This window comes from Cebus imitator, unplaced genomic scaffold, assembly GCF_001604975.1.
Source record: "Cebus imitator isolate Cc_AM_T3 unplaced genomic scaffold, Cebus_imitator-1.0 Scaffold158, whole genome shotgun sequence".
Classification (NCBI taxonomy): Eukaryota; Metazoa; Chordata; class Mammalia; order Primates; family Cebidae; genus Cebus; species Cebus imitator.
The window spans coordinates 644,626-668,191 of record NW_016107473.1 but is presented as its reverse complement, the minus strand read 5'-3'; the positions used below and the strand labels follow the sequence as shown (position 1 = coordinate 668,191).

Below are 23,566 nucleotides of genomic sequence, written 5' to 3'. Positions count from 1 at the left end.
AAAAAAAGAAAATGCGGAAAGTGTCCTTCATATGTGGTGACCATAATTATTATGGACTGAATTGTATCACCTGCTGCCACCACCACAAAAAATTATGAATTTATATTTTATTTTATTATGAAAAAATTCATAATTATTTGTGGTAGTGGCAGGAGGTGATACAATTAAAATCCTAACTGTATTTGGAGACGGGGCCTTTAAAGAAATAATCAGGGCGGGTGTGGCTGGCTTACACCTATAGTCCCAGCACTTTGAAAGGCTGAGTAAGGACGACTACTTCAGCCTAGGAGTTGGAGACCAGACGGGGCAACATAGTCAGACCCTGTATATATATACATAGAAAAAATAAAATTTTAAAAAGTAAAATAAGAAGGCCGGGCATGGTGGCTCATGCTTGTAATCCCAGCACTTTGGGAGGCCGAGGCGGGTGGATCATGAGTTCAGGAGTTCAGGACCAGCCTGGCCAAGACAGTGAAACCCCGTCTCTACTAAAAATACAAAAATTAGCCAGGTCTGGTGGTGGGAGCCTGTAATCCCAGCTACTTGGGAGGCTGAGGCAGAGAATTGCTTGAACCCGGGAGGAGGAGACTGCAGTGAGCCAAGATCGCGCCACTGTACTCCAGCCTGGGTGACAGATTGAGACTCCATGTCAAAAAAAAAAAAGAAAGAAAGAATCAGAATTAAATGAGTTCACATGGGTAGGTGCTAATCCAATATGACTGGTGTCCTTATACGAAGAAGAAGAGACACCAGGGACATGCAGGCATAGAGAAAAGGCCACGCAAAAACACAGGGAGAAGGCAGCTGTCTGCAAGCCAATGACAGAAGCCTCTGAAGAACCAAACCTGCCGACACCTTGATCTTGAACCCTTCAGCCCCAGAACTGTTGAGGAAATTCATTTGTGTTGTTTAAGCCACCCAGTCTGTGGGATTTTGTTATGGCATCCCTAGGAAACTAATATAGGAATGAAAGCATTGGAAGTAAAGTAACGGACTTCACATTTGCTATACAATGAGCATCAGAAAAAGCATGGGAAACTCTAAGATTCTGAAAAAGAAAAATTAAAGATTTGTTCATGTGTATGCTCATTTCAATGTGGAAGACATTTGGAAATATTTGGGTATAAAGAGAAGGAGATAAGGCTTTGTGTTCATTAATGTATTTCTGGATATTCTAATTGTCTACCTTCAGGGCACACAGCCGCTTGGAAGTTAGCTTTGGTCATGGGACTTGTTTGGGACTTGTTAGGCAGCGTTTACGTATGCTCCTTCTAGGCTGAAGGAGTTAACAAGGCTCTGCCAGCTTCCGTTTCCCTCTAGCACGACGATTGGCAATGTTTCAGAGGAAGGCTGCTCTGTCATTCTGAGTCCGAAAGCCTAGGCAACTTAAGCAGTAATGGCCACTGATCTGAAAAGGCACAGGTTCTAAACAGAAACACAATGTTATTGTTCTAAACTAATGGCATGTTGGGGTAGTTTGCCATTGCATCGTAAGTTAGCCTCTCTTGGTTATACAATGATAGGAAAAGAAAATTAATAAGTGATTAATCAGAAATTCTGAAAGAGACAGAGAGGAAGGGCTATTGAAAACAGAGTGGTTAGCTTTACATTTTCTGAGGCTAAAATAAGGGAAGAAAGCCTGTGTTTATATTAAGATGGGTTTTGGTTTGGAAAGACAGAAATTGGAGGGGAGATCCTACTTTGGAACACTATACCCTGTGTTTGGCAGGGCTTAGGTGGCAAGAATTAAGAGCAGTGATGCAAAATGTAGTTGCATTGAAGAACCAGGGATCTACAGTCAGAATATTTAGAAAAAACATATAATTGAGATGGCGGTAAAGGAGGGGATTAAAACACTAGTAGTCATAGTGAACTGGTCAGAAAAACTTACCTTACCTACTACTGCCACAGAGCCAACTAATGTTGGTCCTGTTATCAGAATTCACATCTCAGCTCCCAGCTCAGTGTTCAACCTGCTACACTGCTCCTTTTCCAGTTTTACATGAAATATTTCAATGAACAAAATATTATATTCTTAGAAAGACTGGAAATGTAAGTTGCTGGGAGTGACTGCATTCATCCAATTATTTCTCTACAGTTATGAGAATATTTCTCGTTAAAATTAGGATCATAATAAATACAGGGAGATGTTAACAGTCCCATCTAATTATCCTTTAGGGACTTTGTTTTATATGTCAGTTGCTCATCTTGTCCTTGAAATATCTCTAGTACACAGAAAATAAATATAATTATTAAGAGTAACGGTTTGACAATATTTAAAAGAAAACAGGAAAGTGTCCCTCATCTGAATATTTATTCAAAGCCTCTATGGTCTGGAGCAATAAAAAAGGATAATTTCTAATTTGGGCTTGTAACAGTGTAGCATTTGGTCCCTTTGCCTCCATTTTCAAAGCTGAATACAGAATCAACATTAGAAAAGAACCATACAGGCCAGGCACTGTGGTTCATGCCTGCAATCCCTCCACTTTGGGAGTCTGACACAGATGAATCAGTTGAGGTCAGGAGTTTGAGATCAGCCTGGCCAACATGGCAAAAGCTGGTTTCTTCTAAAAATACAAATATTAGCTGGGCACAGTGATGAGTACCTGTAATCCCAGCTATGTGGGAGGCTGAGGCAGGAGAATCACTTGAACCCAGGAGGCAGAGGTTGTAGTGAGCTGAGATTGTGCCATTGTACTCCGGCCTGGGCAATACAGCGAGACTCTATCTCCAAAAAAAGAAAAAGAATTGAGCCATACCACTTCTCTGCTCCCTGCTTTTAAAATCCTATCCCATTTATATAAATGTCTTTATTAAAAAGTGAAAAAATAACAGATGTTGGCACAGATGTGAAGAAAAGGGAACACCATACACTGTTGGTAGAAATATAAATTAAATCAATCTCTATGGAAAACAGTATGGAGAGTTTTGAAAGAACTAAAAATAGAACTACTATTTGATTCAGCAATCCGACTATTGAGTGTTTCCCAAAGGAAATCCAACTTTTGGTATTTGGAAATCCCCTTATCCCAGCAATCCCACTATTTGGTGTTTACCCAAAGAAAAATAAGTTATTATATCAAAAAGATACCTGTACTCATATGTTTATTGCAGCACTATTCACAAAACCAAAGATATGAAATCAAGCTAAGTGTCCGTCAATGGGAGATTGAATAAAAATGTGGTATATATGCACAATGGAATAGTACAAAGCCATAAAAATGAATGAAATAATTTCTTTTACGGCAACATTGATGTAACTGGAGGACATTATGTTAAGTGAAATTAATCAGAAACAGAAAGTCAAATACCAGTGCAGTGGCTCACACCTGTAATCCCAGCACTTTGGGAGGCTGAAGCGGGTGGATCACAAGGTCAGGAGATCAAGACCATCCTGGCTAACATAGTGAAACCCTGTCTCTACTAAAAATACAAAAAATTAGCTGGGTGTGGTGGCATGTGCCTGTAGTCCCAGCTACTCGGGAAGCTGAGGCAGGAGAATCGCTTGAACCCAGGAGGTGGAAGTTGCAGTGAACCAAGATTGTACTACTGCACTCTAGCCTGGGCAACAGAGCGAGACTCCATCTCAAAAAGAAAAAAAAATAGAAAATTCAAACATCACATGTTCTCACTTGTAAGTGGGAGCTAAACAATGGGTACTTGTGGACATAGAGAGTGGAATAATAGACACTGGAGACTCAGAAAGGTAGGAGGTGGAAGTGGGGCGAGGTATGCAAAATAGGTACAATGTACACTATTTAGATGATGGTTACACTAAAAGCCTGGACCTCACCACTACACAACATACCCATGTAATGCAACTGCACTGTTACCCACTATATCTATACAAAATTTAAAAAATAAGAAACAATAAAATATCTTGCCATGGCGTAAGAACTCTCAACCCTTTACCCTAAGCCTCATTCCATGACAATTCTCTTCCTCCCTATGCACACACACCAGCCAAGGCCCACATGCTTACACACACATGGCATAAAACAACTCAGTATTTGCTGAACAAGTTTCCAGGCTTAGCACATCCAGTTTCCTCCACCCAGAGCTGCCTTCTCCTTCTACTTTACTCTCAAATTCTACCCAACCTTCAAGATCCGGCTTAAACCTCACCTCCTCTTCAACTCCTTCCCTGACCAACGGGTGTAGCAATTGGTTCATCTTCCATTCTCATCTAGCACCTGTCTATGGTGGTATTACAGCCCTTGCCCTCTGGCATTATCATTCCTCAGTTTGCCAATCTCCCTTCCTGATTAGTGAATGTGCTTCCTAAAGACAAGAGCCGTGTCTTCCTCAGGTCTCCAGGATTTGGACCACAGTTTGGCACTCAACAGGCACTCAACAAATTGTTTTTGAATTAGCCCCCAGATGAAGTCTTAGCTTTTAACAGCTTCTAGAATTAGAAGCTCCTTCAAAGGAGACATTTTCCACAATGATAGTGATAATTTAAAGTTCTTTAAGTGCACAGGTGGCTTGGGAAACTTTAAATGAGGGGGCCTATTCCTGGATTCTGGCAAAATATCAGAGAGACCTTTCTGGTGTGTTGCATTAAAAAATAGAAGGAATCTATAAGATAAGATAGCAAGCTGGGCCAGACTTTACTAAACGGGCTCAAGATAGCTCCTATTTATATGTAATGTTGAAATTAATACATAGTGGCACATTAGTATGTAGTCGCACTGCTGTGTAAGATAGCAATCATAATTAATACATCACAGATATGCTGCATTATGAAGACAGAGATAGAAGGAGCCTTAGAGATCATCTGTTCCAACAGCTCTCTGTCCTATCTACACATTGCCATCACCAAAGTAACGTTTTAAACTCTACACCTGGAGTTCTCCCTCAAATAATCAGATTTATTGGTCCAGGGTGGGAACTGAGCATTTGGGTTTTCTGAAAGCTTCCTAAAGGAGCCTAACGTGCAGTTTGAGAACCAGTGACTTTGTCCAACCCTCTTATAAGCAACTAAAGTGAAAATGAGAGAAATAAAGAGACTCATGAAAAGTCACTTAGTTATCAGTGAGGCATTTTTTGATACAGACTTCAACATCCTGTTTAATTAATTAACTGAAAATATCATACTTAGCAATATCTGGCTGACACTGGATATTTGATTAATTGAGGTTGAATACATCTTTAGACAGAAGAATATTTCCACCTGTTTCCAAACATTTATGGAAATTATCACATTTCAAAAACATACTCTCTTGCAGATCTAACTTTAGATGAGAAAAAACAGACACGTCACTTCTTGCTGACAAAAAGCTGCCCTTGAGAATGAATGCAGTATGTTCAGACGGGAGTTATCTATACATGTTGACCAGTCTAAAATGTCTGGCGCAGGAAGCAGGCAGTGGGGTAAATTGTAATCACTGGCTAATGCCCAGCTTTGTACCCTGTGCTAGCACAGTAAAGTAGAAAAAGGAGCACAATTGCTCATTCATAGCCTGCAGCCTTGTTTGCCCTGAGCTTACTGAAGGCAGGGGAGAAACATGGACTAGCATAGTTATTGCTTCATTGCTTCCCATGCTCTTGAGGCCAACAGCGCCAAAAAGGTCTCTCGATACATCACGTGGTAAAACATATATATAAAAGGGAACGCAACACACCCTGATGTAATTGTTTCTGAATCTGTTGACAAAGGAATGCCAATTACTACTGTTAAACTGAGTAACACTTCCAACTGGCTATACTATTATAATTGACTTTAATCGTGTTTAATTATGAAAGTCACATATCTTTTAGTAAGGTGTAAAATAATAAAAAGGTACATGAGCAGCCAGTCAATTCTATGCTTTCATAGTCTTTCCATGCCTCACTGGAGGTAACCAATATAAAAGCTTGGTGTTTATCTTATTCTTCAGCTTTTGCTATGTGCCAACTAACAAGCAGCTAAAGACAGACAGACAGACAGACCGACACAGAAAGACAGAGAGAGCTACAGAAATGGTTTGGTTACACAAAATCTGTACCAAGCTATAGACATATAGGAAATGGGATTTTCATCATATGATGGTATATGATGAACCCTTTCCAGGTTAATAAATATAGTCTTATTTTTAATTAGCTGTATAATATTCCATAAACTGGATATAACAACATTAGCTTAATCTATGACAATATTTTGCTAAGCAAATTTACATTTTAATTTATAAGACTGACATATAGCTTCAAACTTTGTTGATCTTTTAGCAAGCTGTTTGCCTTAAGGCCTATGGCTCTTATCTACATTTGATCTTGCATTTCATTTAATTAGACCTCGCTAGAAACAAAACGAGGTTCAAAAGGCATACCTCTCAATCCCGTGTCCTCACCTCACAGGAGCTTGTTTCATTTTAAACATTTATAAATTGTCATATAGTGCACTCCCCTCCTTTTCTCCATTGAATACAACACAGAAGAGGCTATTTCCAATTTTGACCAAAGCTAATTATCTAGAAAAGTATCCAGGAAGAATCGTATGTTCAAATGGAGATTTTTCTCTCTGGAACGTCTCAGAGCGCATGTTTCTCTACTTAATGACGTATATTGATTTTTTTTTCTTTACCCCTAAAGTCAGTCCACACATAATACAGAACCCAAATTAAAAGCAATGCCTAGCACACTGTTTGAAAATATCTGCAGAACAAAGGTCAAATGTGCAGTTTGCTAGTTAATGGCCTGAGGCAAAGTGAAGGTTAATGTGGCACTAATGAGCAGGCTCAACCCTGACCACAGCTGTCAAACAGCAGACGTTTACAATGTCGGTCTCCTGCTCAGCAATGGAAATATATAATTACAGGTTTCTAGATAAGAACTATTTTCTCTTGCTCGTCTGAATCTATATTTAATCATTTAACGTTATTCTCACCTAAGTCATTCTGTTTGACAAAATATATACCGAAGTCTTTAGAACACAAAAATTAGATTTCTATTCTAAGAGAATAGAAAGAGCAGACGCCACTCTCATTGCAAATGCTTGAAAATCATTAAACTTGTATAGTCAGATGGAGAGGGAAAGTCTAGTTTCTTGGCCCTTTCTGGGAAGAGAGGGTGGACACATCGCTGAGAAGCAATGCAATATTTGGCACATTTATCACAGTTGAAAATGTGTTTCAATCACATGACATTTACATTTGATTCAAAAGGAAGAAAAACACCATATTCTTTCCAAAAGAGCAACTCACAAAGTCTGCTCTCTGAACCCCACCTGAACCCATTGCTCCTTATGAAAACTGTGACCTAAAGATCAGCACGTTTCTCAAAGAGGAGGATTTTTTTTTTTTCTCTAGGTGATTCCAGGTTTTCCTCTCCACGTAGGAAGTCATCTGTCTCACTTGACATGATTTCCTTTTATTAGAAAATTTGCTGTGATTTCTCAACAAAACCAAATGGGTTAAGATGGTAGGTTGGGGAGCAACAGGGAAAGTAATAGGAAAGAGTTGGAAAGGAGCTCAGAGAACAGGCTGATATCCTTAGAGACCCTTTGCAGAGAGTTCTTTTCAAACAGGTGTTTCATGTTTAGCACTCTCTTGTAATTTGATACTAGCCTTGAGCTGGAAGTTCATAGCCATCTATGCAATTAGGACGGATGCCTCCATTCCTCACTTTTCAAAGACCTTGCAAACCCAACACATTACTACTTAATGTCTCTATAAAAAACACCCTTTCTGAAAGCATCCTCCTCTAAAAAGAGTGATTTAAACCTGTTGTCAAAACCAGGTTTTCAAAATTAGTTCTAACATTGTTTTCCTATGTTGTAAAAATGTGCTTTAAAAAACACTACCTCTGTTCTCCATTAAAAAGGACTTTAAACAAGGACTTCAACCCATTAATGAAAATAAACACTAGACCAAGTGTTCAAGATTTAAAACGAGTCCAGCTAATACTAAGGAAACTGGTCATCTATCACAAAAAGTGAAGTGATAAAACTTGTTTACCTCTTATAATTTTTTATTCACTTTAATTAAAATATGCAATTAATTGTTCATTCTACTAGTTTAAAAAAACATGGTACTAATTTTTCAATTTTCAAATCTAATGATATTAATATACGCTATTCACACAAATAATCATTATTGAGTACCTATATTTTGAGATTCAATATTTTAGGTCAAATCCTGAATATTCCCCTCTTTGGCAATAAGATATTTTCTGTGGCTGCTAACATTTTAACAATAAACTTTGTGACTTAAGGGACAAGAATATAATCTAGACATTATTAACCTCTCTGAGCATTAGCAGAACATTAATAAAATACTTGCCCTTTAATAGTCTGCCAATGAAAAGCCTTCTTTATTCTTCCTTCCTTTATCTTTAGCATTTTATAGTTACAATCAGATATTCCTGTTTACCTCCACTCACAAATTTATCTGACTAATGGATGGTATATACATAGTACAAATTGTTCATGCTTGCATTTTCAGATACTCTGTATCTTTCATTCCAAATACTTGTGTTCCTGAACGCTTCATAAAGATAGGCATTAGCACCAGGAAGTCTATAAATAACAGTGCTCAGATAAAATAAACTATTTTAGTCTTCAATTTTATTCCCATTACTCTGGTAATTTTCATTTTGGAAAATATTGCTGTGGAATGTTACATGTCAGCAAGGTATTCTTTTATTCCCAGTTTCTGATGGGTGGCCTAGAATATTACTGACCAGGAATCATTAACCTTTACTTAATTATGCCATCTAAAATATGTTTCTGTGATAAAGATTAAGGTTATGCATCCTTTGAGTATTTATATACATGTTTGTATATAAATTTGTATATATTTATATACAAATATATACAAATTTATATACATATAAATATACATATTTATATACAAACATGTATATATAAATATATACATGTTTGTATATATTTATAAAAAAATTTGTATATATAAATATACAAATTTATATACAAACATGTATATAAATACTTATAAAATGGAAAATTTAGACAAACCAAATACATTTAAGATTATAAATCCTTTGGTTTTACTCAGTTTACAAGATCCCAAAATTACAGTGTTCCTATATAGCAAGAATCTTGCTGAAAGAGTGTAAAACCAACAAAGCAAAAAGTCAGCCTCAGACTCCTTGACTCCAAAAGTCATCAGATCAGAATGAATCACATTTCTGAGAAGGAAACTTAATCTAAAAGTCGATAGTTCTACAAATATGAGCCTAAACAAAAACAAAAAGAAATACCTTGAAACTTTCTTCATATTCTCATTCGTTGTACCAAGCAAAAGAAGCCACACATGATTCTACAGATCACAGTGGAGCCTTGTGCCCTGGAAATGGTTGATCGGATTGGTGTTTTGGAGTGAAGATAAAAAAGGGAAAGGAAGTGTCTCTGTCACATTGTATCCTACTCTAGAGACGTTTTCTCCACTTGCTTGAAGACAACTGTGTGGGATTTGGCAGCTTTGTCATTTCCATTCCACGTCATTAGATACAAATCTGAAAATTTCTTGGGGCTTCCTGCTTCCCATTTCCCCCTATTATACATATGTATCCTTTATACATTTTGAATGCCATAGATAGATTTTAAATGTTGAAAATGTTCTTTACCATGAATACCAAAGTAGAAGATAGTGCTAGATGCTCTTGCTATAGATGAAGGACCCATCCTGCTTCTAAATGCAATTGATTTGTAAGAGACAAACCTCCATCATTTTAAATTATGCCCCCATGGATTCTGCCAAAAATTCTGAAATAATTCTATACACTCCTATAAAATCATCAATTTCATCATAATTTGAACTTGAATCCTCTTCACCTCTTCAAGGAGTTCAGTGAAAAAAATAATAACAGGAGCTGAACTTGAGGTTCTTTGCAACTCTGTAAAGCTTTACCGATTTTCCAAAGGAAAAGGAGTAGGAGATTCACTTGCTGGGAGAAAAGAAAACAGAAAACACACTTTTAGATATACCAGATAAGGGGAATTTATTTGCAGTTTGGTTTTCTTGGTGGTAAAGATGTTTCCAGCCATATAAATGATATAGCCCCACAGTAATAATAATTACATACATTACTAAAAGCTTCTAACTCATCCGGCAAGCTGCTACATAGAAACAGAAGATTTTTGGATGACCAGTTTGAAAACTGTCCAATTTCTAGCCATTTCCATGGGTATAAAATTATACCTTATTATTCTTTCTGTAGCCAGGAATTTGGGGACATTTATTTCCATGCACATTAACCTAAGGTTGACAGCCTGTCCACTGCAAATACCATAAAGCAATTTAAGGGCAAAAGCATTATGGAACACCAGTGGAGCCTGAAGAATTTAGAATAAATCTCATGCTCCCTGAATTAAGCCTATCCTCATCAAGAAAGCAGACTAGTAGAGTTCCAGTTGCAGCCACTGGATATAACAGTTGCACATATTTTCTATAATTTCTCATAACTGTTACTCTCAAAACAAAAAGTGAGCATCTGTTGAATACCAAATGGGTGCACATAGCCACATCCAAGGCCAGTTGCAATGTCAACTCCTAGTTCATGCCAAATAGTTGGATTTGCCTCTTCTTTCAGAACCAGTGTACATAATATTACTTTAATTTTCTACTACGTGTTTTTCATTTAAGATGATTCATGAAATGGCCATAATTTTTCCATGAACATGTAGAAAGTAGGAGCATTTTTTAAAGACTTTCTGTTGTTAATATCCATTTTAGGTGGAGTGAAGTGCTTTTCTGTGTAACAAAATTCTGCATGGATTTGTCTATGAACTTTCTTTTTCTGGGAACATTTATGGGATTCTCGGTGGGATACATGATCCCCAAAGGTTAAGAACCCACTTGCGTGAACTTTCGCCATATGTTTGCTCTGCCTTCTGGCATTTGCTCTTCCTGTGTGCCTGGAGTTTGACCCCCTGCATGTCCCGATCTTCATTATTCACGTAGGTCTCGACTCCAGCCTGCCTTAGAGCTCATGTTCCCTCCATACCTGCTCTGGTATCACTTCTGGCCTCCTATCTGAAGCTTTGTCTTGGCCTGCCCTGCTCTGGAAGCCCTCAGTGCCACCGCCTAACAAGCACTGTTTCAAATTAAACAGAATTTTTTTTCATTGAAAACATGACCTTTATTTTCACAAGTTAAATTTACAGTTAATAAATAATAATGCCACCTCAAAGACGTACTAACTTTCACTTGTGAGGAAACAGATTGTAAATTTCTTTCTCTTCTACTATAAATGATATTAGATTTTTCTGAAAGAATTAACTTCTTTTTTGGACCTATGAATATTTTCATCCACTAAATATTTGTATATACAATTCATCATTAAGCCCAGTGTATCTCAATACTGATTTATCATCTAAACAAACATATATACCCAGAATGTAATATCAAGAATTTTAAGAATTTTGGTTTCATTAATAAAATGTTATATTTGATAAGATTTGACTATGTAACTATAAACTCTATGTATTTTAAGCTAACTGATCCTGTTTAATATGAATCTATTCTATCTACCTTGGCAATAATCTTCAATAACATTGTGTTCTTCACTGAATAGATGTTTTAAATTTTTTCCCAGGTTTAATTATTTTGAACACTTCACTGTGTTTTTCTGTGATGTACAGGATATTAATTTACTTTAGTTGACAGTGACATTCCAAATGAGAATCATGCCCTGCCTCATTTCTTTCATTAAACTGCAATTTTAAGTGTCCTCTTTGCTTTCTATTCTTAATAAATAAAAATGTTAATGTTCCAAGTGATACAATTCTCACTCAAATCACGATTTAATAAATGCATTAGAATGAAGTGGAAATGCCTAATGATATAATATTTCAATTAAGTCCTGAAGATAAAATTTTTAAAAATACTCATATAACAATTTACATTTTGTTTCAAACATTAAAAATCCAATATTTCTAAAAATTCTGCATTCCCCGCCCTGACATCAAAATCCTGTCTGATAGTAAAAATATCATATTTTTACTAAGCACCTAGAACAGTCTCTATTATGCAAATACACACTCATGTGTGTAGCCAATCCCCTTAATCGTGCATTCTTAAATAAGAGGCCTGGCTAATTGGAATGCTTGCTGGAGAACAGATGGGGCACTGGTGTTGAGACTCTATCTTAATTTATTGTCCTGGGGTTTTCCTAATTACCTACTTAATTGGCACAGCCACGCCACTTTGAAATAATAATGTACAGCTAATTATCACCGATTTAAGCTTGCTAATAGCTTACTCTTACCAGCTAACTTCAAGAAATCAAGCAGAGAGCAGGAACTGCCACAGGGAAATCACCCTGCCTGGGATGCTTTAGGCAACTATATGAGTGCAATGTCCTTTACAGCTGTGCTGATTTGGCCCCTGCCCAAAAAGGCAAAATTGTGATACTTTGCTGGCTGTTTAAAGGAGCAGTAGCTCTTTCTTACTTTGCTCAACTTTAGAGAACTCCATAACTGGTATGTATCAATCACTGAGTCTGCGATAAGCACATTATTAGCATGCTCTGTAAACAGAAATACATTGGGGAAATTGAATCAGGACAATTACATCTCCAAAATAAAAGAATCTAACTCTATGGCTTAGCTCCCCTCTTTACAAGCTAAAAGAAGACTCACAATGTCCATGAATAAGCTTAGCACAGCTCTTATCCAGGAATAAGGAAATTTTTCTTCTTCAAATGTTAGAAGCAAAACAAGGAAAAAGCAATGTATTTAATAGGAGGGACCTCTATGAAATGAATATAGAAAAACAGGGAGAAAAAAAAATAGTTAGGAACTTAGGACTATTAAGAGACTCTCTATCCTAAGAAGAGGATACTGTAATCCTGCCTTCACTTACTTTCATTCCGCATTTATTTTAGGCGCCTTTAAAAATCCAGGTATCTCTAGGTCAGATTTCATAGAAGCAGTACCTGAGACAGGAATCAATATACAGATGACTCATGAGGGATTGCTCTTAGGAGGAAGTTAACAAGGGAGGCAAGGGCAGGTATGATGGAAGGAGCTAAGTGGGGATGTGGGCTCAGCTTCAGCAAGATACCGCAGGGAGCACTGAAGCATGTATTTTGCCATGTTTGGTCCCACAGCTTGAAGCAAGGGACGAGCCTCGTCTGTCCCTGTATTAGTCAGTCACTGCATGTGAGCTGCTGCCAAGAGCCCTTCCACAGGTGGATGAGATGGGTGGTAGCCGGTCTCCAAGTTAACTCCCCACAGTTTCATCCTTCATGCCTTTGCATAGTCCCCATTGACACTGAAGAGGGCTGACCTGTGTAACGTATGGGATATTGCAAGAAGAATAGTATGTGACTTCTGAGGCCAACTCATATAAGACTAGACACTGCCTTGCTCTCAGATTTCTTGTCCTGAGGGAAGCCAGCCACAATGTGAGGACACTCAAGCAGTCCTGTGGAGAAGTCACTGTGACAACAAACTGAGGCTTCCTACCAACAGCCACGTGACTGAGCAATTTTGGGAGATGATACTCCAGCCACACTTGAGCCTTCAGATGATCAAAGCCCTAGCTGACTTCTTGGCAGCAATCTCTCTAATGACCCTGAGCATGAACCCCAGAACTAACTAGCTCCCAAATTCCTGATCCACAGAAAATAGTATAATAAATGCTTATTGTTGGTTTAAGCCACTAAGTTTTGGAATGATTTGTTAGATAGCAATGGATAAAGAATACCAATGACTCCTACTTGTTGAAGGCAATTTTCCAGAGAAAAGAGCAGCTATGAGTTGGAACACAGCAGCCAGGAGGCAGGTAAAAGGGCCAGGTGAAGAGGATGTGAGTAGGGCAATAGCAGCACCCACAACCTTAGTTATTTCTCATATTACATTTGTTCCACTAAACCTTCCAGACCACTTAGACACAATGTATAATGTCATGAATTTAACGATGGCTCAGTCATGATCATTTTTAAAATGTTAATTGGCAGCAATGTATAATTCAAGACCTAGTGAAAATATTCTTCAAAAATGAAGATGTCTGCAGACCAATGAAAGCTGCAAAAATTCATCATCTGCAATAATCAACAAAAGCTATACTAAGAAAGCAAAAATATTCTACATAAACACATGAAACTGGAGGAAAGAAAAGAGCACTAGAAAGGATAAAATGTGTGAGAAATTATTAGTTAGTATTGACTACATAGCAGTAATTGTCCTGGGGGTTGTGAAAATATTGGTAAGAGTAAGCTATTTGTTGGTAAAATAGCATAAAAATGGGAAGACTCTAATGGAATTAAACTAAGTAAGTTTCTTACATTGTTCAATGAAGTAGTAAAAACTATAACTTAAAGTAGACAGTACAAATTAAAAATGCATATTGTGATCTCTATAGCAACCATTAAGAGAATAACAAAGAAATACAAATCTAAAAAGTTATAAAAGGATAAAAATAATAAATATATGTTAAACTCAAAAGGAGGCAAAAGATGAGAAATGTTTTAAAAAGCCATGAAGTAAAGAGAAACAAAGAGCAAGACAGCAGTCTTAAGCCCAACTACCTTCAGGATACTGTATATTACTGTATACGAAAGGATTAAACATTCCAATTACAAAACACAGACTGATTAATCATCACTCAATAAATACTATTGGACAACCCCCCACAAAGGTAGCTACTTAAAATAGTTGTAAGTCAACCATGGCTATGCTAGGGCTTAGGACACAGCATCCCAAAATATAACTGTAGGAGGCCAGAATATGCCAACCCAAAACATAACTTTTTGGCATCTTGATTACTTTGAACTGGTTATTTAAAGAAACTGAAGACACAGGAAAGGCTCTGAAAACCTCCACTTTTGGAAAAGAAGTTTACATCTTTAAATAAAATTTTCTTTAGTAAAGGCATCTGAATCAGGAAGAGACCTTCTACAAGTTCTGCCAGCGCAATTTTTACCTGTATAACAAAGCAAACCTTATTTCTCATACTTTTCCTCCACTCACCCACTCAACAGTTTGTCTCCACCACCCACCCACCCCCAGGAGACCCAACCCTGTATTCCTTTCTTTAGCTCACGATGCTATATAATCTTCAATTACCTGGCATTTCCGTAAGTCCCGTATTTTTGTGGGACTTCCATTCCTATATATGTAATTAGAATGATTTTCCTATAAATCTGCCTTACATTAATTTAATGTGTACCTCAGCTAAAGAATTTCAGAGGGTGAAAGGAAGCCATTTTACCTTGCCTGTCAATTATATTAACATTACCTCAAAAGAATAGTTTGAATACTGGAAGACTAAACTATAAATTAAATTATTCCTCTGTCACAAAGACCTGAAATAATTTTTCTAAGTTAGGGTGCCATAATTATAATTTTAAACAACAAAATTTTCATAATACACTAAATCTAAAGTATAAATGATGACAACATAATTTTAAAAGGTTATGCCTTATTTATATGTAAAATATATTTTTAATTTTTGGCAAACATAGAATAGTGTTTATTTTCATTTACATTGGCAAAGCCACTGATGCCTTTTACAATTCCTATTTTTTCAGCTACTATAGAAACTAAATTAAGCTAGGGAAACTGCTAAATTATTTTATTTCATAGCCTTCCTTTAATGGTTTTGGCTTGGTTAAAATTTATAGAAAGTAGTTTCTGCTAGAGGTGTTCTCTTGGGAATTATTCAAAGTAAATTCTAAAAATGATACCTGAGAAAAACTATTATTAAACAAATATAGGCCATTGTTTTAAACTGAACTCTTGCAGTACGCCTCAACAGACCAGACTAAACCAGAATACAATCACTCATGCTAAATGCCATATCATCAAACAGAAGGTTTAAGGAAACAGATCCCAAAACAGAGCGTTTTTCGTGAAAACAAGAGATTCCAGGAAATCTGAGTCAGTGTAATAAGGAAGTCCCTTCTGCTTTAACCCTTTTAAAAAGTAATCTGAAGTCACCTGATATTAACCAACCAGTTTTTAAATTTTTTTCCTATCATTCTGTTTTGTCGTTTTCACCTTACCAAACAAACGTCATGGACTTGCTCAGCGGGAGTTCTCATTCTATTTTCTGGAATAGAGGCTTCCCTGATTCATGAATCACAAATAAAAGCCAATTAGAGCTACAACTAAATTTGCTGTAATTTTTTCTTTTAACACTATTGTGGATATACAATTAATTAATAAAACTAACTCAGGAAATATTAATTTATTTGTTACTTCCCTTTTTTATAAATTACACAAAGCAGTGATTTTGTTAATAATTTGGATGTTTTCCTTGTCTATTTTTTTCAATAAGCTTTCCTTCTATTTTAATTAATGGGTTATAGTAGGAAATCCAAACAACTCAACAACTGTTCTTGGCCATTTACATTTTATCTCTAGGACGATGCTCACTGTATCTACAATACACTATGAGAAACATGATTATACAAGACAGCAAAAAGATTATTGAAAAATTCAGTATTGTTAGATTTCATGAAAATGTTGACAAGGGAGTCTGAACTACTTCTAATTAGAAGAACGTGATTTTAAAAAACACTTTTCATTTAAACTTTGTGTGTGTTAATATAGTATACGCATATATAAACATACCTATATTTTCTCAGATATGGAAAGTTGAGTTAAGCGTATTCCTGAATTCCTGCCAGACTATCATAATTTACCCTTGAACATTCCTGCCTTGTTATTTTATTATTTTAATTTTTTAATTCATCCATTATTCTCTTTCCTTTCTATAAATAGCCATTCTAATGTATATAATATAAATACTCTACCATACCCTATTCCTAAAAATAGACACTGATTTTATTTATAAATGATTTTAATTTATATAATGGCATTATACTATTGTTCTCATTCTATGTAATCTGTTCTCTCTGTAATCACAATGAGATTTTTTGCTGTATGAAAATGTGTTTCTTGCTTCTGACTGCTTTATAATGTTCCAAAGTCTTATATTTTACTTTTCTATTTTTCCTAGATGTGGAAAGATGGTTGGCTTCTAACACTCAGCTATCACCAATAATCAAGAATGCCTCCTCTGGGTATAAGCCACTTTCCTTAGGATACAACCGAAGTAGTAGACTCTAGTACATAGGGCATGTGAGTTTTGCCAGGTGCAGCAGAAGGAAGCTGTGCTAGTGCACAAAATGATTATCCGCACAGAAAAGCTAATATAATCAAAAGATCAACCATTAGAAATGGAATTCAGAAAAGTAGCCATTTATGGCATTAACCTAATATCTTTGTTCAAATCAATCTATATAGTCAGTGTAACTCCAATCAAAATCCAACAAAAAAATATAAAATATATTTTCAAAACTAAATTTTAAAACATCTAACAGAATTTTGAAAATGAGAGTAAATATAGTGACCCTCCTTATAAGATATTTCAAAATCTTTCAAAGCCAAAGCAATCGCAATAAAAATCAGTAAAAATTTGCAGAAAACAACTACCGACTTATTAACAGACAATAGGCCAGTATAATTATATCAACTTAGAATGAGTATAAGGTGAAAGAAAAGAACACAAGAACACAAAGGGGAAAAGGATGGATTGTTTTAGGGTTTGTTGGGGATATTGGATCAGAATATGGAAAATTTGACTTGGAACCTTACCTTATACATAAAAATACATTCTCTATGTATTATGCATAATAAGAGAAGAAAACCATAGTGCAAGTAGAAAAAGTACAGTAGAATATATTTTTTAGTTAATGCAGGCAAGAAATTTTAAACAAAAGAAAACTTGATAGACTTGATATCGGAGTTAAGAATTTATATTTAACATAGGTCATCTTAGACTAAGTTAACTTATGACTTTTATTTTATTTTACATTAAATGAACTATTTTCTTAGATAAGAAATGTTTTCAATGTCTGAAAGGAACAAATTAACATATGGAACATAAAAATGAACTTCTACAAATAAATAAATTTAATTTGAAAAGAAATCTAGTAGAAAACCCAGCTAACACAGAAAAGGAAATGCAGATAAAACAGAAAAAAAGAGAAACATGGCAATGCATTTTTCAAAAACTATAGTTAATGTTAAGAGTGATAAGAGAAAATAACTCATCCATGAAACAAGGATGGGTTGTGAATTTTAAAAAAAAGAACAAGGAAAATATTTGGAAATTAAAGATATGAAAACAAACATCACTTTATTCACCACCAAAGGAATTCAGTCTTTCATCCAGTTCCCAGCTCACAGCTTCAAAGCACCTTGACTGAAGGATGGGATCCCTTGAGAAAGAACCTTGCATAAGCACAACGACTACATAATATAAATCTTCCTCCATCCATTGCCTACAGGGACTTGTGGCTATTTTGCTTCCAGGAATTATCAGACACTAGCTCTGTATTGACTTTTATCCCAAAGACCCAGAATACCATTATCCTCTATGAGTCTAAATACAGGCTTACAGAGGTCAAGGGAAAATAGAGTTTTGGGGTCAGTCTGTCTCACATTGGGACATTCAGTCAACAGGCCCACCCTGTAGTTATTTCACATTCCTGAACACATACTTGAACTACACATACTCACCCATTTCACAATCCCCAGACTGAGTCCCCAACTCATGGAGTGAATCCCAAATTGAAATTCCTGAAATTCAGGTCAATATCTCTGATGAACATCGATGTGAAAATCCTCAATAAAATGCTGGCAAACCGAATCCAGCAGCACATCAAAAAGCTTATCTACCACAATCAAGTCAGCTTCATCCCTAGGATGCAAGGCTGGTTCAACATATGCAAATCAATAGACATAATTCATCACATAAAAGAACCTATGACAAAAGTCACATGATTATCTCAACAGATGCCGAAAAGGCCTTTGATAAAATTCAACATCCTTTCATGTTAAAACTCTCAATAAACTAGGTGTTGATGAAACATATCTCAAAATAATAAGGACTATTTATGACAAACCCACAGATGATATCATACTGAATGGGGAAAAGGGAATAATTTTCTTTGAAAACTGGCACAAAACAAGGATGCCCCTTCTCAACACTCCTACTCAACACCGTAATGAAAGTTCTGGCCAGGGCAATCGGGCAAGAGAAAGAAATAGAGTATTCATATAGGAAAAGAGATAGTCAAATTGTCTCTATAGATGGCATGATTCTATATTTAGAAAACCCCATCATCTCAGCCCAAAAACTCCTTAAGCTGATAAGCAACTTCGGCAAAGTCTCAGGATAAAAAATCAATGTGCAAAAATGACAAACATTCCTGTACACCAACAATAGACAAGCAGAGCGCAAAATCATGAATGAAATCCCCTTGACAACTGCTACAAAGAGAATAAAATACCTAGGAACACAGCCAATAGGGGATGTGAAGGACCTCTTCAAGGAGAACTACAAACCATTGCTCAATGAAATAAGAGAGGACACAAACAAATGAAAAAACACTCCATCCTCATGGACAGGAAGAATCAATATTGTGAAAGTAGCCATACTGCCCAAAGTAATATACAGATTCAATGTTATTCCCATCAAACTACCATTGACATTCTTCACAGAATTAGAGAAAAACTATTTTAAATTTCATATAAAACAAAAAAAGAGCCTGTACAGCCAAGATAATCTTAAGTATAAAGAATAAAGCTGGAAGCATAACACCACCTGACTTCAAACTAAAGTACAAGGCTACAGCAACCAAAACAGCATGGTACTGGTGCCAAAAGAGATATAATGACCAATCGAACAGAAGAGAGAGCTCAGAAATAACATCACACATCTACAACCATCTAATCTTCAACAAACCTGACAAAAACAGGCAATGGGGAAAGGATTTCCTATTTAATAAATGGTGCTGGGAAAACTGGCTAGCCATATGCAGAAAACAAAAACTGGGTCCCTTCCTTACATCTTATTAAAAAATTAACTCAAGATGGGTTACAAACTTAAATGTAAAACACAAAACTATAAAAATACTAGAAGAAAACCTAGGCAATACCATTCAGGACATAGGGACCGGCAAAGACTTCAGGACGAAAACACCAAAGGCAATGGCAACAAAAGCCAAAATTGACAAATGAGATCTAATTAAACCAAAGAGCTTCTGCACAGCAAAAGAAACTATCATCAGAGTGAAATTTTCTAAGTTTGTAACCCATCTTGAGTTAATTTTTTTATAAGGTGTAAGGAAGGGGTCCAGTTTTTGTTCTCTGCATATGGCTAGCCAGTTTTCCCAGCACCATTTTCTCCCGTTCTGGAGAAATCCATTACAGAATGGGAGAAAATTTTTACAATCCACACATCTGAAAAAGGTCTAATATCTAGAAACAATACCATCAAAATGTGGGCAAAGATATGAACAGACACTTCTCAAAAGAAGACATTTATGCGGCCAAAAAAACACATGAAAAAAAGCTCAACATCACTGATCATTAGAGAAATATAAATCAAAACCACAATGAGACACCATCTCAGGCCAGTCGGAATGGGGATCACTAAAAAGTCAGGAAACAACAGATGCCTGTGAGGCTGTGGAGAAATAGGAACACTTTAACACTGTTGGTGGAAATTTCTTCAACCATTATGGATGACAGTGTGGCGATTCCTCAAGGACCTAGAACCAGACATACCATTTGACCGAGCAATCCCATTTGTGGGTATATATCCACATGAATATAAATCATTCTACTATAAAGACACATGCACATGTATGTTTACTGCAGCATTGTTTACAATAGCAAAGACATAGAATCCCAAATGTCCGTCAATTATAGGCTAAACAAAATGTGGTACAGATACACCATGGAATACTATGCAGCCATAAAAAGGAATGAGACTATGTCTTTTGTAGGGATATAGATGAAGCTGGAAGCCATCATCCTCTGCAAACTCATTTCTCATTACAAGAATAGAAAACCAAACACCGCATGTTCACACCGCATGTTCTCACCCCTAAGTGGGAACTGAATAATGAGAACATATGGACATAGGGAGGGGAACAACACACACCAGAGCCAGTTGGAGGGTGTGGGGCAAGGGGATGGAGAGCACTAGGACAAATAGCTAATCCATGCAGGACCGAAAACCTAGATGACAGGTTGACAGGTGCAGCAAGCCACCATGGCACGCTTATACCCATGTAACAAACCTACGCTTTCTGCACTTCTATCCCAGAACTTAAAGTAAAATAAAAATAAATTAAACCATCTAAAAAAGTTGAACTGACCACAATTAAAAAAAAAAGAAATTCCTCTCCTGACAAAAATACTAAAACAAAAATGTATTATATCCCTGTGGAATTGCTGAGATTAGAGTCACCATTAAAAAAACATAAAAAATATAGCGGTGATTCCTAACGCTTAGCTACTTACCTCACCTATTTGGCTGGTCTGTGCAAACTGAGATGGACTTGGAGAAGGTTGGCTTATCTTAAACAGAGTCAGAGGGTGACTCCAATTACAGATGTTTCTTTATATGTGGTGACTACTTGGGTAAATCCAAATATGTCCTGACACCTCCTGTGCAGTTAATTATTTGGCAAATTCTTTAACCTCCTTACCAATTAGTAAGGACAACCGGAAATAATTCACTGTTAGCTGGCAAAGACCCCTTCACTGTTAAATGGCAAAAACTTTCCCTGTCCATGTCAGACAGGAGCCTTGATTGCCTAGATATCCTGTAAGACATAATGCTGACAATAAAATATGGATCACATCATCCCAAATGTCTTAGTGGACACATCAAAGTATATGTAGGCCTGTGGTGGTAAAAATTATTGGCATTTCAAGTGCTTGACAATTCAGCAATATTTCTAAATGTAGCGTGGATGTTATTGAGATATTCTTATATAAAAAGCAAATTTCTGTACCTAAGATAACCTAAAACTCAGGAAGCGATACAGTGCTTTTTAAATTCCTTTAAATACTACCAAAAAAAATCATATTATATACTTTGATGTGTTGCTCTTACCCACTTACAGAATAGCCCAAAAGAACTTTACTATGAGAAAGAAAAGGCTCTGCAGCTTACTCTTTTGCAAGGTGCTCTGTTGATGATTCCAGATGACCCTGTTTACTCATTCAGTGGTACCTGAAGTTTCATGGCTGGGTGGGTTAGTAGGTTGTTGGTTAGTTGCTTTGCAATTGAGCCCTGGTAGAAACTACATACTTGATCATGACCTAGCAAGTGATCATGCAACCTGAGACGGCCAGGATGAACTAAGCACTATCCGATCTGCCAGGTTGTAAGACTAGGCTTGTACAGAAGCAATTACAACCAAGTGGAAGTGATCTATTGGAAATCAGGCCCAATCAGGTAGAGAAAGAGCATGAAAAAGTAGCCCAGATTCAGCACCTACTCCTGCTACATTGCCCACCTATTTCAATGGAAATTTATGACCTCATGGGGAATAATCAGTTGATGAAGGATACATAAAATTCAGGGTTAATTTATAGAGAAATCTGTACAATAAATAAGCAACAAGCAGAAATATAATGCCATGGCAATGCAGCCTTACTAAAGAGAGATAATGAAAAACAGTGTAAAATTGAAATGCATAAGTGGACTCATGTGCATAAGTGAACAACTCATATGGTTGTTCACTCTGTGGCATGAGACAGGCCTCAGATGGATCTACGCTGATTCATGTACCATGGCTAATCATGGCTGGATGGACAGGGACATCAAAATAATGAATTTGCAAGACTGGTGACAAGAAGGTCTATTCAGTGGCCAGGATAGATACTTTTAAAACCTCCCACTCCCATGAGCCCCTTATAATTCCTGATCCAGTTTGTAACATTTCACCTGTATTGGTTTAGTTTTGCTAGTGAGAGATGATGTTAAATGTTGAGTTTTGCTTTGTTTTCCAAGTGGGTTGTTTTGGTGGTAAAATACATCACCTTGAAGAACTTCAGATGTTTTTTAGCTGGGTTTTATTAGAAAAACACCCTAGACAAAATATACTGATTTTTCAAGTGCAAGGAATGATTGCTGATCATTGTAGGTGTTTAGATAAAAAGAACAGCTATTTTACATGTAAAATAAAATGCTAATTCATTTTAGCTGGAGAAAATAGCCAGCAACAGCCCAGATCTTTATCCCATGCTCACAGCCCATCTGATGAGAGATTGCGGCAATTAGGTGTACAATCCCAAAAAAGAAAGAAACAGATTTTAGATTATAGAAAAGTTATGTGAAATATTTTATATATGAATTATTCATAGAGTATTATTAGAAATAATAAATAAATATAAAATTCTGAATTTCTGTCCAATTCAAAAAATACTGACTTAGAATCTAGTATTTGCCAGGACATACACTTACTGGAAAACTAAACACACATACAAATAATAATTACCTCTAGTTTTAATAGGTTTTCATCCTAAGCCTCAATGATCAAGCAAAGGAACGCAAAACAAAGACTGAATTTAACCTGTGAAGTAATGATGGGCATAGCGATAGAAATGTAAGTTAGCAAGCCCTATGCAATGTTTACTATTTTGAATGAACAGATAACCATTTTTAGCATTTCATGCAAAAAGGGTGGAAACTTTTTTTTATTCAACTATTTTTAATAGATGTTAGGCATTCAGTGATACCTATCACATTATGTAAATGTATTATCTTTCTTTCACTGCCCCATACAATAGCCTCTAGCCATATTAACAATT

At 36.3% G+C, this 23,566-nt stretch overlaps 1 protein-coding gene across 2 annotated transcripts in view; it reads right to left on the bottom strand.

Annotated features, from left to right (window-relative positions):
* GPC5 (glypican 5) overlaps nt 1-23,566 on the bottom strand; it is a 1,400,898-nt gene that overhangs the window by 1,060,490 nt on the left and 316,842 nt on the right. The gene's annotated exons all lie outside the window — the stretch shown is intronic.